General features: G+C 40.6%; 1 protein-coding gene across 2 annotated transcripts in view; it reads left to right on the top strand.

The window, feature by feature from the left end:
* The window catches only part of arhgap18 (Rho GTPase activating protein 18), a 138193-nt gene that overhangs the window by 45464 nt on the left and 75584 nt on the right, over positions 1–17145 (top strand). The window lies entirely within an intron of this gene.

Below are 17145 nucleotides of genomic sequence, written 5' to 3'. Positions count from 1 at the left end.
CTACTGTAGCACTCTCTTAAACAGATCTTCAGTGAAATTTTCAAAATCATTTGTACTGCCTGTAATAAACTGAAATGTTGGTTCTGTCTCCTGGAAAATCCCGATTATAAAACATCATCCATTGGCACTTTTTCTAGTTTATAGGAGCAGAATGTGTCTCCCGTCCCTACAATGTTACTAAAGTATGTTGCATGCCAAATCTCAATCAAGCTCCAAGTCAACTCTTGGTCAGTGATCACAGGCCAGTGCCATTGCATTCTACTGCCCTTCAATTTAATGATAATTCAACATCAAATAAGGCGTGTTATGCTCACTTGACATCCTGGTAACTGGATGTGTAACTGAAAGACCTAGACAAATTCATTTTAGGAGAAAATACCATTATTAATTACAATGTGTTGCCTGATAAAAGACAGCAAACAGACGACTTTCAAACAAAGGGTCACTTCCATGGACTGCACAATGGAACAATTCATAGGACCTTTACTGTGTGGAGGAAGATCATTCGGCCTACCAAATCCATACTGATCCTTGAAGACCATCCCACCCAGATGTACCTCTTATCCCATCCCTGCACTCCCCATCGATAATCCATCTAACCTACACATCCCTGGGCACTATGGGGCAATTTAGTATTGCCATTCCACCTAACGTACACATTGTTGGTCTACGGGAGGACCAGAGGACATCCGCATAGATACAGGCAGAATGTGCAAACTCCACACAGACGGACATCAAGGATGGAATTGAACCTGGATCCCTGGTGCTGTGAGGCGGTAATGCTAACCACTGGGCCGCAGTGCCATCCTCAAAGTTGAGAAAGTTAAACCTCGAAGACCGAGGATAGCAGCTATATGGGAGCACTGCCACCTGCAATTTCGTCTCCAAGCCACACACCATTCTCATTCACCCCAAATTGCCATCCCTTCATTGCCTTCACTATGAGTGTACAGACCCCTTGACAACTGCAGTAGTTCAAGTAGGCAACTAACTACCACCTTCTCCATGACATTTCTAGATGGTCAATAAATGCTGGTCTGTTCAGTAATGTCCACTTCGCAGAAACGAATGAAAGAATCTTAATTTCCTCAGCGTGGCTGCTTAGAGTGAGCTCTGCACAGAGGAGTACAAGTAGCAAGACCTGTCAAAAACACATAGTGTGGTATCAATGGCAGTGATTTGAGCAGGTCCTTAAATACCTCCATTAGATAAACAGAGGAAGGCATTGACTGAATACCTCATGTGTCTCTCTGTCTCACCGTGAATGTGCAATAGCAATTGATTTGTATTCCTCCTGCTGAGGTTGGGAGAGAATTCTTCCAGAAGCATACGCATCGTTGTGTTCTAGATGATAGCTATCAGCTGAGAAATTCTTCCTGGATAGACTTTTAGTGAATTGGAATTTCTGTCCACACAATGACTATATTCCTAACTGCAGTTTATATCTCAAATATATAAAGAACTATATCTTCTGCAGAGTGTTGACATGATGCGTTGCTCAGGTGAAATTCCATTCTAGTAAATGTCTGCAATTAAAGAAATATAGAACCAAAGTTTTGCATGCCAACTGCCTTTGGGAAACCATCAATTCATTTTAAATCTCATTCAGGAATCCTGGCAATGCTGACCATGCAGGTATTGCTAAAATGAAGGAAGTGACATAACATGACACTTTTCTTGTCATCTATATTACATCATATTAAATGTCGTTCTCCTCCACTTCCACTGAACCTGAAAAAAAAGTGATTTAAAGCTTAAATGGATCCCAACAAAATTCACTGCCTGCTACACTGGGCCAGAATTGTCCATGGAAATTAGTGTTAAAATAATGGAGCTCTCCTAATTGTCACTGCACCTTCTGGCGAATGGCAGATTTGTAAATATGGCTGCAAATACAATAGTTATTGTCAGCGTTGTGCCATCCTTGCTAAAATGGCATCACTTTGCTTCATCATTTAAATTAATTGCGTGAAGTTGCTGCATTTTCAGAGATGAATTCAACAACATGTTGTTATTTCAGTATAAGTATCTTTTAAACCATGTGTTTGGTGTTAACCATTGCCTGTAATTACGCATTTTAAAAGAACTTTGTTCCCTTTAATTCAAACGAGATTACAAAAGGTGATACTTAGATGCTTTGCGTTACAATGCAAAAACATTGTTATGTTGGAAATTCAAAATAAAAAAAACGTTGGAAATGTTCAGCATCTTTGAAGCGAGAACCAAGTATAATGGAAGATTTCAGATTGGTGATCCTTCTCCCTAGATTGGCTTCCTTTTGGATTGCTTGCATACCCAAATCCAGATGATCATTAAACGCCAGATCAGGATACAGTGACAAGTCAATGAAATGTAGAAAAGCTCCCATTTTTTAATGACCAAGTAAAACGCAAAAATGATGAACTAATGTGACTCTATTTAGCTATGTCAGGGATAATGTAATTAGCACCCTCATAATATTAGATACCAAGGATAATCTGAATTGAAATCAAATTAATCAATCAAACTATTTTAGACTTAAAAGTATTTTTGGTACATCATATTGGGGTCAATTCGATGGGTCCTCTTCTGTTTTGTTGGCATAACATTCATCAAATTCCAGCTCGGTGTATAAATAGGCAAACCTCTGCCAAAATTATAAAGCAAGAAAATTAATATCCAATATTGCAGCAGTTAACAGTGGTTTTGTCTATCAGCAGCATAACATACATTGTCGAGATTATTATGCAGTTTTATGAGGACAAATTTTGTAACCCAAATTAAATTTATAATTGGTTTAGTTTATAATATTACTTCTTTATGTTGTGAACAGAAAATTAAAAACTTTTTCATTCATAGTTAGCTATGAGCATTGCACATTTCATTTGCCCTGGTGTGCTTGGATTTAATACCCAAAGTGAAACTTGCTGTGTATCATGACCACAGGTCAGGACCCCAAAGCCCTGTTGAAATTTTCAATTTTAATACAACATTTTTTTTTAAAGAGTAAGTTTGGTGCAGCCAAAACTGGTTGCAGATATGGAGTCACAGAGTTATACAGTGTGGAAACAGACCCTTCGGTTCGACCAGTCCATGCTGAACATAATCCCAAATGAAATTAGTTGCATCTGCCTGAGAGGTGAGAGAGACCCACAGAAGGCTACACCTACAGATATGAACAGAAATTCAAATAACAGCCTTTCTAAGACTGGGAATAGTTCAGACTGATCTTGAGACCACAAAGATAACAAAAGGGTGACACCCACCTGCTCAACAGCAAGCTACCTCTCCCAAACTGCAAGCATCTCTTGTGTTTTTTTTTCCTTTTTAACAATACACAAGGACAGAGGTTTTAAAAAGTCAGTTTCAACGTTACTGGACTTTGTTAGTGGGATTGAACTTTCTCATATGTGCCAGCCTGGTTTTGAGCTTCCTCTATTCTATATTTCTATTTGGACTAAAGGGATCATAATTAGGTGGCATTGCAGACAGTGTAAATGATAGCATGAAATTATAAAGGGATATTGATAGACAAAGTGAATGGGCAAAACTGTGGCAGATAGAGTTCAATGTAAGCAAGTGTGAGGTTGCACAGTTTGGATTGAAAAAGATAGATTAACATACTTTCAAGATGGTATGAAGTTAAATATATTGGATGTCAAAAGAGACTTGGAGGTTCAGGTGCAAAGGTCTTTAAAATATCACAAATAAGTGTGGAATAATCAAGAAAGCTGCTCTTTATACCTAGAGGACTGGAGTTCAAGGAGGCAGAAGTTATGTTGCAGTTTTACAACATCATGGTAACATCCCACTTGGAATATTGCGAGCAGATGTGGATATCACACCTTAGTCCATATCTGGATTAAGGAGAGATAATACAAATTAGGCTTGTTTTATGCAGAGTTCAGATGGTTAAGGGGTGGTCTGTTTGAAGTCTTGAAGATATTAACAGGAAAAGACAGGTTAAATAAAGATAAACCTTTTCCACTGGTTTCAAACTGGAGGCATAGATTGAGAATTAGGGCAAGACCATTCAGGAAAGATGTTAGGAAGCACTTCTATGCTCAAAAGGTTGGTCATGTTTGGAACTCTCCTCCACAAATGACAGTGCATGCTGGGTCAGTTGTTAATTTTAAATTTGTGATAAGCAAAGTTATTAAGGGACATGTGACAAAGACAGGTAAATGGCATTAGACAGCAGATCAGCTATAATCTTATTGAATTGTGGAACAGGATGGAGGGGCTGAATAGCCTACTCCAATTCCTATGTTCCTGAATATGGAGAGAAAATGGAAACGGTTACTGAGTTGGATGATCAGCCATGAATGGTGGAGCAGGCTTGAATAGCCGAATGGCCAACTCCTACTCCTACATTCTACATTCCCAGATTAGCATGCTATGAAGGTTACAGTCAAAGTCAAAAAACTTCTCTCACTTTGAATGCTAGAAGTCAGCTAGCTAGCTCCCAGAGGAGAGGAAATAGGATAACAAAATGACTTTCTCACACCCTGATTGCTGGAGTTCAATCACAATCAAAAGGAATCAGAACTAGAAAATCACAGACAATCTACAAAACGAAGTATCATAAAGGTAACTGTTCAATTCCCAACATCAACATTTTCAGTAACCTCCATTGCCATGGCTGAAATTTTCAACTATCTGCTTTTTGCACACAATTCAGAGACTTTGGTTTTTAAAATGTTTTCCTTTTGTCTTACCTCTTGTTTCTAATCTATGTGTTTGTGGGTAGCTTTAATAACTCTTCTTGTGTTTAACAATTCATAAACGTATTCTTTGTTAACCCAAGAAAGCTTAAACTGGCTTCTTTTGTAACATAATTTCTTTGGGGTCTGGAAGAAAGATCCACAAAGGAACAGATTTTTTTAAAAGTTAATCTTGTAGAATCATTGGAATAGTTGAATCAATAAGAGGAGCCAGTTTATCCCTGAGTACTCAAAGGATTAAACTTTTGCAACTCCTGTCTGGAACTTTAACAAGTGAAGGATCTTCATCTAGGTTCTGGTTGTAAGAAGAAGCCCCTTCCTAAAGAAGGGCTTATGCCCGAAACATTGATTCTCCTGCTCCTTGGATGCTGCCTGACCTGCTGCTCTTTTCCAGCAACACATTTTTCAGCTCTGGTTGTAATCATACATGTGCAGTGACTTAAGTCTTTATCATTGTCTGTACTTCTTCCTTAAAAAAAGAGTCATTACATTAATTGTTGTGATCCATGTTCAGATCTTCAATTTTACTAAAATCTTAGAAACTTAAAAGTCCTTTAATTTAGTCTTAGCCAAGCAGTGAATAATACCTGCATGTAGCTCACTAAAAGCTTCATACATCAATTTCAACTGTTAACATTTCCTTAGGATTTGCACAAATATTACAAGTAAAATTTAACCCCTTCTTGCCAATCATCAATCAAAGATGTCAGACAAATATAAGGATTCTGGGTAATCCAAGATGGAGGATGGGGAAAATATTGTGGCTATAATAGCTGTTCTTCTTTTGAGGTATTTTCATTGTTGGAGCAATAATTAAATTGTTTTGGAACGTTGAAAAAAAAACTAAAACAGCAGCATTTTTAAAAAGGAGGAAGAGAAACAAAGCAGATACCACATGGGAGGTAGAAAAAAAAACAGGGGACTAAACCTGCACAGCGGTCTGATCAAGCAGTGAACCTGCACAGTTGACTGCCTCTACTGTTTAGTTTCAAGTATGTCTGGATGTTGGAGTTGTTCTAAGAAAAATAAACAAACAGTGAAATTCACAGCTGACCTTGGAGAAACCTGTGTGGGGAGCTAACAGCATGGAGCTAAGTGGCTTATTTTTTAAAGTGTAGCCTTGCTGCTTTTTTTGTAAAATTACAATGGTGAGCAGAATGTTTTCTTTTAGATTATATGTTCTATTGAGATCTATTTCTGGATTAAACGTTAAAAATATAAACATAGATACGAAGCTATTCTGGAGCAATGTTTTAAATGCAGTAAAACTGTGCTATTTTCTGGGTCTGTAGATTGTTAGTGCAAAAAAGCCCTTTAGTAGATTGATGTGCTCTTCCTGCTGGATGTGGGAGGTGAGGGAGAATTTCAATGTTCCTGATAATTATGTCTGCAGTAAGTGTGTTTGGTTGCGAATCCTATCAGATCTGTTGGAGAGGAAGTTGGATTGGAGTTGGAGTTGGAGAGGTAATGAAGAATTTGCAGGAGCCGAGGCTGTGATGGATGGCAGTTTCAGGAAGAGAAAATATTTGCAGATAACGTCAGGTAGATGGGTCACTGTCAGGAAAGGAAGAAGGTAGTGCAGGAGTCTCCTGTGGCTATCCCCATCTCAAACAAGTATGCTGTTTTGGAAAATGTAGGGGGTGATGTTCTTATGATGATCTCTCAGGGGAAATGTGACACTGGCAGCCATGTTTATGGTACTAAGACTGGCTCTAATGTAACGAGGGAGTACATCAGGTTCGAAGCAATTGATTGTGATAGGGGATTCTCTCTAGTCAGAGGCATAGGCAGGCATTTCTACAGCTGACAATAAGGTGCCAGGATCAAGGCTATCTCAGAGAGGATGCGTAATATATTCAAAGGGGAGAGGGCTCAGTAGGAGGTCGATGTACACATTGGATCTAATGACATAGAATGAGAAAAGGACCAGGTGCTGAGCGGAGAATAAAGGAAATTAGGTAGGAAGCTAAAAAGTAGATCCTCGAAAATAGTAATATCTGGATTACTCCCAGTGTCACGAGCTCGTGAGAGTAGCAATAGGAGGAGAGAACAGACGAATTTGTGGCTGAGGATTTGGTGCAAGGAAGAAGGATTCACACTTTTGGATCATAAGAGTCTCTTCTGGGGTAGAAGTGACCTGAATTGGAAGGGGACTAGTATACTGGCAGGGAGATTTGCTAGAGTTGTTCGAAAGGATTTTTAAACTCATTTGGGTGGCAGCGAGATCGTGAGGAAAGAGATAAATCTGAGACTGGTGCAGTTGGGAAAAGAAGTGAGGCAACGGCACACTGGCACAGTGGTTAGAACTGCTGCCTCACAGCACCAGAGACCCGGGTTCAATTCCCGCCTCAGGTGACTAACTGTGTGGAGTTTGCACATTCTCCCCGTGTCTGCGTGGGTTTCCTCCGGGTGCTCTGGTTTCCTCCCACAGTCCAAAAATGTGCAGGTTAGGTGAATTGGCCGTGCTAATTTGCCTGTAGAGTTAGGTGTATAGGTGAATGGGTCTGGGTGGGTTGCTCTTCAGAGGGTCGGTGTGGACTTGTTGGGCCGAAGGGCCTGTTTCCGCACTGTAAGTATTCTAATCTAATTCTAAAAAAACAGTGAGGGCAAGCAGGAACAAAACAGAGAATGAGGTAGGACTAATAAATTAAACTGCGTTTATTTAAATGTAAGATGCCTAACAGGGAAGGCAGATGGTTGGGAACACAGAACTGAAATCATAGCAATTACAGAGATGTGGCAAAGGGATGGATAGGACTGACCGCTTGATGGTCCAGGATATAGATGCTATGGGGAAGGTAGAAAGCCCGTGATGTTTTTGATTAGGGATAAAATTACAGCTGTACTTGGGGAGGATATTCCTGGGAGTATGTCCAGGGAGGTTAGTTGGATGGAACTGAGAAGTAAGAAAGGGATGATCACAATTATTGGGATTAGACTAACCCCCCACTTCCCCCCCCTCCCAATAGTCAGTGGGAAATTGAGAGGCAAATTTGAAAGGAGATCTGTTATATATAAGAATATAGAGTGACAATGGTAGGGGATTTTAACTTTTCAAACATAGACTGGGACTGTCATAGTGTTAAGGGTTTGGATGGAGAGGGATTTGTGTGTGCAAGAAAACTTTTTGATTCAGTATGTGGATATACCTACTAGAGAAGGTGCAAAACTTGGCCTTCTTTTGGGAAATAAGGCAGGGCAAGTGACTGAGGTGTCGGTAGGGGAACACTTTGGGGCTAGTGATCATAATTCTATTAGTTTCAAAAAAGTGGTGGAAAAGGTTAGACTGGATCTAAAGTAAAGTTCTGAATTGGAGGAAGGCCAATTTTGATGATTTTAGGTGAGAACTTTCAAAATAGAATAGGGTTAAATATTCGAGAGAGTGGAAGAGCCCTTCATCAGGAAGGGCTTATGCTCGAAACGTCGATTCTCCTGCTACTTGGATGCTGCCTGACCTGCTGTGCTTTTCCAGCACCACACTCTTGATTCTGATCTCCAGCACCTGCAGTCCTCACTTTCTCCTGGGACATATATTTCCAGGTAAAGGGACGGCTGGGAAGTGGGAAGTCTTCAAAAATGAGACAGAGAATCCAGTAACAGTATGTTTCTGTTAAGGTGAAGAGCAAGGGTAGATGTATGGAATGCTGGATGATTAGAGAAATTGAGCTTTTGGTATAGATGGCGCAGATCAAGTGAATCCCCAGAAGAATATAAAGGCAATAGGAGCATACTTAGGAGGGAAATCAGAAGGGCATAAAAGGAACATAATAGCTTTGGCAAATAGGATTAAGGAGAATCCAAAGGAATTCTACAAATACATTAAGGACAATAGGGTAACTGAGGAGAGAATAGGGCCCTTTAAAGATCAGCAAGGCCACCTGTGTATGGAAGCACAGGAGAAGGGAAGATATTAATAGAATATTTTGCATCAGTGTTCACTGTGGAGTAATATGTGGATGCTAGAGAACTTGAGATGTAAAAAGCAACATCTTGAAAAATCCCAGTGTTTCAGAAGAAGAGGTGCTGGACACCTTAAAACACTTAAAAATGGAGAAGCCCCAATACTTCTTTAGGTCCCCAGAATTCTGTGGGAAGCTAGTGAAATGATTGCTGGACCCCTTGTTGAGGTATTTGTGTCATCGATAGTCACAAGTGAGATGCTGGAAGACTGAAGGCTGGCTAACGTGGTGCCACTGTTTAAGAAAGTTGATAAGGAAAAGACAGGGAACTATAGATTGGTGACCTTGATATTGGTAGTGGGCACGTTGTTGGAGGGGATCCTGAGGGACAGGATTTACATGGATTTGGAAAGGCACGGACTGATTAGAGATAGTCAACATAGCTTTGTATATGGGAAATTGTGTCTCAATAACTTGATTGAGTCTTTGAGGATGTAACAAAGAGATTGCTGAGGGCAGAGAACGCGATCTATGTGGACTTCAGTAAAGTGTTCGACAATGCTCCGCATGGGAGACTGGTTAGCAAGGTCAGATCCTGTGGGATACAGGAAGAACCAGCCATTTGGTTATAGAATTGGCTTAAAATAGGAGACAGATGGCAGTGGTGGAGGGTTGCTTTTCAGACTAGAGGCCTTTGACCAGTAGTGTGCCACAAGGATTGGTGCTGGGTCCACTGCTTTTTGGAATTTATATAAATGATTTGGATGTGAACATAGGAGGTATGGTTAGTTTGCAACTGACTCCAAAATTGGAGGTGTAGTGGACAGCGAAGAAGGTTACCTCAGAGTACAATGGGATCTTGATCAGATGGGCAGGTGGGCTGGGAATTGCAGATGGAGTTGAATTTAAATAAATGTGAGGTGCTGCATTTTGGAAAGGCAGATCAGGGCAGGATTTATACACTTAATTGTAAGGTCATGCGGACTACTGTTGAACAAAGACCTTGGATGCAGATTCATATTTCCTTGAAAGTAGAGTCACAGGTAGACAGGATAGTAATGAAGGTGTTTGGTAAGCTTGCCTTTATTGGTCAGTGCATTGAGTATAGGAGTTGGGTGGTCATGTTGCATTGTACAGGACATTAGTTAGGCCACATTTGGAACGCTATGTTCAATTCTGGTCTCCCTGCTATAGGCAGCTTTTTGTGAAACTTGTACGGGATCAGTAAAGTTTGCAAGGATGTTGCCAGGGTTGAAAGGTTTGAGCTATAGGGAGAGGCTGAATTGGCTGGGGCGATTTTCCTTGGTGTGTTGGAGGCTGAGGGGTGACCTTAGAAGTTTTTAAAATCATGAGCGGCATGGATAGGGTGAATAGTCAAGGTCTTTCCCCAGTGTAATGGTGTCCAAAATTAGAGGGCAAAATTTAAGGTTGGGGGCAAGACTTAAAAGAGACCTAAGATTCAACTCTTTCACACAGGGTGATCTGTGTATGGAATAAGCTGCCAGAGGAAGTGGTAGAGGCTGGTACAATTGCAACATTTAAAAGGCATCTGGATGGGTATGTGAATAGGAAGGGTTTAAAGGGATGTTGGCCAAATGCTGGCAAATGGGATTAATTTAGGATATCTGGTTGGCATGGACAAGTTGGACCAAAGGATCTGTTTCCATACTGTGTATCTCTATGAATCCAATTAGCAAGACAATATCTGAAGTAACCAAAGGATCATGGTTAGCAGAACCTGAACATTGAATAATGTAAATAAATAATTAGTAGAGAAGCTTAATTAATGTTGTAAACAAGTTTGAGGTAGTTCTACTGTTACATGGGATATGAAGCACAGAAAAGGACCATTTGCATCAACCTGGTTCATTTGGGAACTGAGCATTAACTGTTTGATTATTATACTTTTTATCGTTCAGTCAGCGATTGAAATCAGTTGGTGATTTCTTAGATGTCTCCTTGGCTAGTTAAGGCAGGTAAACTCTCTACTGAGGAGATAAAATCTGAATGCTTGTGGCTAAGAATGCTTTTATGGTTTGAAGATGTAGTTCTCGTGAACCGGTGAGGATGGACTGGCTGCCTTACCTTCCTCTGGAAGGATAGCATTTGCTTTTTGAGATATTCGACTGATGGATGCCCATTTGTACAGCTGATGCTGTTTGAATATCTTCACCTGTCTCACTGTTAGCTGCATCTTAAGTTGCTGATTTAAATCTCAGCGTACCCGATCTCAGGATAGCATGTGCTTCAGTGTACTAAATTTCAATCTGCCTGGAGCTAACTGGTGTAGCCATAACCTTTCCTAAACTTTATCTTCTGTTTCAAAAATATCATTCAGATTTTGTTAATTTCTAAAGAGTCCACCTCAATTTTATCGACCAATCTGTGTGACAAGTCTCAATCTTTTGGTTTCAATTATTTCATATAGTCATGTTGGCCTCCAAAATGCTGAAGTTCTGGCACCTATATGCCAGCTCACTTGTCTACTTGTTAATTCCTCAGATTTTGTGAATAAAGAAGGTTCAAATAAAATGGGGCATTTTAATATTTGAACAATGTGTCCAGAGCAGTGGCATTGATATCATGTTTCTTATTCATAGGAAGGAATGTTTATATCCTCTCTCAGCATTCAGCTTGAATACTGACTCTATCTCTAGGACCTCTGTCAGGCAATTCCTGGGGTATCTGCTACAAATACCAAATTCCTGTTTAAAAATTGAAGCGTTCCAATGATAGACTGTAAATGAGAAAAGACAGTGTCACACACTAAGGACAGGCAGTAAATGCTGGCCCAGCCAGTGACGTCCAGGTACCACTAGTGAATTTTTTAAAAAAATGCACATTGGGTGAAATGCTATGGGAACATCTTCCCTGGAGAGCCAGCCAGCGAGCGATCCCTATCATGTCCTGAGGAAAGCACACCGAGCCGACAGGCAGTTGTAAGGTCACCAGCGGGACTCTCCCTATGTTCAGGATCCAAGGGGTGGAGTTCCTGCATGTTGACAGCTCCTGGCTAACCAGAGGCAGAGGTAGCTTCTGCCCAATTAAGAATTACCAGAGGCTCAGGATTGAGATGTCATTGCCAGGAATTTCTCACAAGGTGGACACATAAAAGTAGTCAGCAAGTATTTGGCTCTCACAGCCAACCCCCTGTTTTGAGTCCTTTGATTAGGCACTAGCTACATAAACGTATTTGTCATACTCCCCACATGGTGATCGACCCTTCTGCAGCTGAATGGCAGTGGGATTGTTTGCTTAAGGGCCTCAAATAGTGACTGGGAGGGATGGCTAACTACAAGCCTTCACATTCTGGACTTAATCAGGATAGAGGTAGGAAGTCAGTGAGATACTCACTCGCCACCTGCACACTCATTAAATATTCTTCCATGTCCAGACATGCCATTAGTGAGGACACAGTACTGCAACTATTACCTCCAATGTCATGCTCTCTGGTTAACATGCAGACCAACCATCAATACTTCACACTGACAATTGGCATAACCAACACTCTAGTGGCATGATGGACACCGGTCTCAAAATTCAACCACTTTGTAGCTGGGCGTGTTTTTGCTTCAAACCGGCTAAGAGGACTCTAAGTTAATTAGATATCAGTACATGTAAAACATTCAGTAATCAAAACAAGTTGAAAATTCTGGTTGCTTCATGACAACGATTGAAGTTACACATTGAACAGGTAGAAATATATTTTCCAAGGTACTGCAGCAGGAATAGCTGGGAATGTTATATTTTAAGGTGGACATGTTCTTACTGTAAATGAGTCAGGACAAAGGGAAAAGCTGGTTTCTACTCACTTTGGACTTTGTTGTAATAAAATGGAATTGCACTGTCGTCATAGCTCGTTATTATACTGGTTAGAGCAAAGGGTGCACTAATTTGTTGCTAATTCAGTCAGATGATTGATATGATATTAGAGAGTAGATACTGCAGTTGAGAAATATTCCTTACTTAAAATGGGAGAAGAAGGACATAAATTTTAGTATTTGTTTAATTGTGTAAAATGTTCAGGCAACATCTTGGAAAGAGTGTGGTGCTGGAAAAACACAGCAGGTCAGGCAGCATCTAGGAGCAGGACGGGCATAAGCCCGTGATCAGGAATACTGATGATGGGCTTATGTCCAAAACGTTGATTCTCCTGCTCCTCGGATGCTGCCTGACCTGCTGTGCTTTTCCAACACCACACTCACAACTCTGATCTCCAGCACCTGCAGTCCTCACTTTCTCTAACATCCTGGAAAGGATTGGAGTTAATGTTTCACATAACTACAGAAATGTTACAGCATGGAAGGAGGATGTTTGGTCCATCATGTCTGCACCAGTTCATTAAATGAGTATCGTTACCAAGTGTCAATTGTCTGCTTTTCCCCCATATCCTTGAACATTATTTCTATCCAAGTCATTGTCCAGTGCTCTCTTGAATGCCTCAATTGAACCTGCGTTCACCACACTGTCAGACAATGCATTCCATACCCTAACTATTCACTGAATGAAAAGGTTTCTCCTCACTTCACCTTTTTGCAGATTACTTTAAGTCTTTTAAATCTCCTTTGACAAGTGGAAACAGTTTCTCCCCAACTACTCTCTCCAGCTCATACATGATTTTGAAACCCTCTATCAAATCTCCCCTTGGCCAACTTCTCCAAGGAGAACAGTCGCAATTTCTTCAACCTATCCTCACAGCTGAAGATTGTCATTCCTGGAACTATTTTGGAACCACTTCTTTCCCCTCTCTCCAATGTGTTCGCATCTTCCTATGATGTGGCACCCAGAACTGTACACCGTACTTGAAATGATACCTAATAAGTATCTTATGCAGCTTGTTTTAGGTTAACAACCCTTCAATGAGGAAAATAATAGAAATGTAATCAATTTTCAGCAAGTGGAAAGGAGGAAGGGGATGAAGAACAAAGGAAGGTTTGTGGTGGGATGTAGGGAAGGAAAGATTAAATGTGAATTGATTTTGTTGTACAGAGCCAAAGACAATGGGATGGGTAGTGTCAGAAGGCAAAAGATATGTCCAGAGGAGGTATGGAGGACCTGAATGCAAAGTGAATAATAAGAAAAGAAACGAGGGAAAACTCAAAACAGTAAGAAAAAGTATCAAACGAAGCAGAGTTATGAACTAAAGTTGTTAAACTCAGCATTGAGTCCAGTTGACTGTAGCACACTGAGTCAAGAGATAAAGAATTGTTCCTTGAGCTTGCATTGAGCTTTATTGGAACACAGCAGCAGGTCACAAAACTCTCAGTGTGTGAGCAAGATGGAGAATTAAAATGAGAATGATCAGGAAGATTTGGGTCATGCTTGCAGGCTGAAGAAAGATGCTCTGAAAAGCGGTCATCCAGTCTCCATTTGGGCTCCTTGATGTTGGGGAGACCCCGATGTGAACAGGGATGATGGTTTACTAAATTGAAAGAAGTAGAAATACATCAGTTTCAGTGGGGAAGGTATTAGACTTTTGGACAGTGAGAAGGTAGAAAGTAAAAAGGCACTTGTGTGGAACAGTGCTCTGGGAAGTCATGTGGTTTTTTTTGGTGTGATTAAAGAGTGGACCAGATCCTTTATAATATTGAAAAGCATCCTTTACTCCAGCACCTTTACCAGGCATGCATAGGTGAGACAACACTGGCACTTCTATAACTTCCTTTCACAACAAGGCCATTTTGGATCACTGAGTTGTGCAGAAACCAGCAGCAGTAAACCGACAGGGGCTACGCGTATTATCTGGAACATACTGGATGAAGAGGAGCAGAGAGAAAGTAGGTAAGATGAGGAAAGGTATGCAAAGGAGAGTTGAAAAGGGGAAAGAAAGAAATGGGGGTGGAGCGATGGGAAGGAAATGAAATAGTGCTAAGAAGAAGAGGGAGCCAGAGAGGAAAGATGGAGAAAGAGGAGAGAGCTGCAGAGAGCAGGAGATAATGGGGAAGGACACGATAAAGTATGGGGCAGAGGAAATTCAGACAGGGTGGGGACAGTAGATGGAGAGGGAATAAGGGAAGGGAGAGATTTGAGGATTCGCTTGAAGGAGAACTGGGGAAAGGAATTAGACAGAGGGAATGCCTCATGGTGGCAACTGGGGATTGGTGGGGGGAGAGGATAAAATGCAGGGAAGCAGCAGGAGGACAGAGCAATGTGATGAGGAGGGCAGTGTGAGAAATACAATTGGAATAAAAAGGGAGAAAACCAGGGTCTGGAAGATAATGAAGCAGGAATGATACTGGAAGAACAAAGACAGTAGAACTAATATCAGCCATTGGAGAGACATCTCCTTGAAGGACTAGTGGCAATTATACAGTTCTCTTTTCCTTTCCTAAGGCATATATTTATCATTTCAGAGGGGACAGGAATACTTAAGACCAATTCTCTTCATTAGACTCTGCAGAGCTACACACAGTACTCTAGCTGCTGCCTAAATGTTTTACAAAATTGCAGCATAACCTCCTTGCTCTTAAACTCTGTATCTCTGTTAATAAAGACAAGTATTCCATCAATTTTTAATAACTTTATCCACTTATTCTCATGCGGTAAGGGGACTGGTGGCCATACACAGTAAGGTCCCTCTGATCCACTGTGCTTCTCAGGGTCCTAACATTCCTCATGTATATTACCTTGCCTTGTTTGTCTTGCCCAAGTGCATCACATCACATTTGCCCAAATTGAATTCCATTTGCCACTGATCATCCCGTGTGACCAGCCCCTCTACATCGTCCTGTAATCTAAGGCTATCCTTTCACTATTTACCACCCACCAATTTTTGTATTGTCTGTGAACTGACTAATCACCCTCTGACATTCAAGTCTAAATCACTTGGGGGTATAAACTACAAAGACCAAGGGCCCTAGTACTGATTCCTGTGGGACCCCACTGAATGTTGACTTCTAGTCAGACAAATATCCCTCCACCATATTCCTCAGCTTCCTCCTACTCATCCAGTTCTGTATCCAATTGCTAAATTTCCTTGGATCCCATGGGCTCTGACTTTTGCTTCTGTCTCCCATGCAGAACCTTTTGTGGGCCTTACTAATTTAAGTGAGACATTATTACTTCTTACTGTAATGACATCTCCATTCTTTTATAATAGTGAATTGCTGTTATCTTGGCAGGTGGGTTCTGGGTTGACATTTGTCTAAGAAACTCCTAATCTGTAAAAATGGTCTTATTCTCTCAGAAATTATGTCACTTGCAGTTTCAGATTCAATTTCCTTTCTGTTGCTTTTTTCCTTTTTTGTAAGTCATTTTGTGTTTTTTTTTAACCAGACAATGACTTTAGAAATCGAAAAAGAAGAGCAAGAGTAGGCCAACCATTCAATCTGATTAGGGCTGGTTATCCAACTCAGCAACCTGTTACCACTTTCACCCCATACGTTTTGATTCCTTTAGCCCAAAGAACTATACCACTTAGAGTCATGGAGATGTACAGTATGGAAACAGATCTATCAGTCCAACTTGTCCATGCCAACCAGGCATCCCAAACCAATTTCGTCCCATTTGCCAGCACCTGACCCACATCTCTCTAAACCACCGTCCCACCCCCAGCCCATATACCCGCCCAAATGCCTTTTAAATGTTGCAATTGTACCAGCCTCCACCATTTCTTCTCATAGTTCATTCCATGCACCTCTTGAAAACATTTGATTTTTCACTCTCCACTTTCTGTAGCAAACAATTCTATAGGCCCACCACACTCTGAGATAAGAGATTTCTCTTCATCTCAGTCCTAAATGACATACTCCATTATCCTTAGACTGTGACCCTTGGTCCTGGACTTTCTGATCATTGGAAACATCCTTCCTGCCTTGACCCTGTCTAGTCTTGTCATTTGCAGTTTCACTCCACTCTCCTATTTACAAATTCTTTTGTCTTTTCTTATTGCAAAGATCTATGATACTACCTGTTTTAATTTTGGATGTTTATTGGTCATTTAAGACCTAATTCTCTCTCTGTGATTGTCCCTTTCAGTTTTCCATAATTCCTAAAATGCCTTCTATTTCTTAACCCTTGATCTGATGGAAGTTGCACATTCAAAGGGTCACCTATTCCTTCTTACCAACGCTTGTGACCTGTTCTGTATTTTCAGCAAATTCAACTTTTCATTAAGTTTCACAATGATATCAGCTTATTTGTCCAACCTTTCTCACTCGGATATAGGTTACAGTTTTTGTGTGTCCTTTACTGAATGAATGGTAACTCTTCAGATTGTATGGATTTAATGTGTTATGTGTTTACAAATTAAATACATGGAGCACATGTAATCTGCAAATCTCATTTCTTCTGTTTGCCTGATAACATACAATAGTCTTTAACTTCAGATTGAAATAGTATTATTACTGGCTTTATGCCGAGTGGAAAGTAAGAAAGAATTTAAACTTACGTTGCACCTTATCATGATGTCAAGACTTCCTAGAGCTCTTTGCATCTAAATGGGGGTATAACATCACTTTATCTAAGAAACTATAGCATCCATTTTTACACATCAGGTTCACTACTCAGTAAATCGGATGAAGGACCAATTAATGTGATTCTGC

The sequence above is a fragment of the Chiloscyllium punctatum genome, chromosome 3 (genome assembly GCF_047496795.1).
Source record: "Chiloscyllium punctatum isolate Juve2018m chromosome 3, sChiPun1.3, whole genome shotgun sequence".
Taxonomy (NCBI): Eukaryota; Metazoa; Chordata; class Chondrichthyes; order Orectolobiformes; family Hemiscylliidae; genus Chiloscyllium; species Chiloscyllium punctatum.
This window is presented reverse-complemented; position numbering and strand designations above follow the sequence as displayed.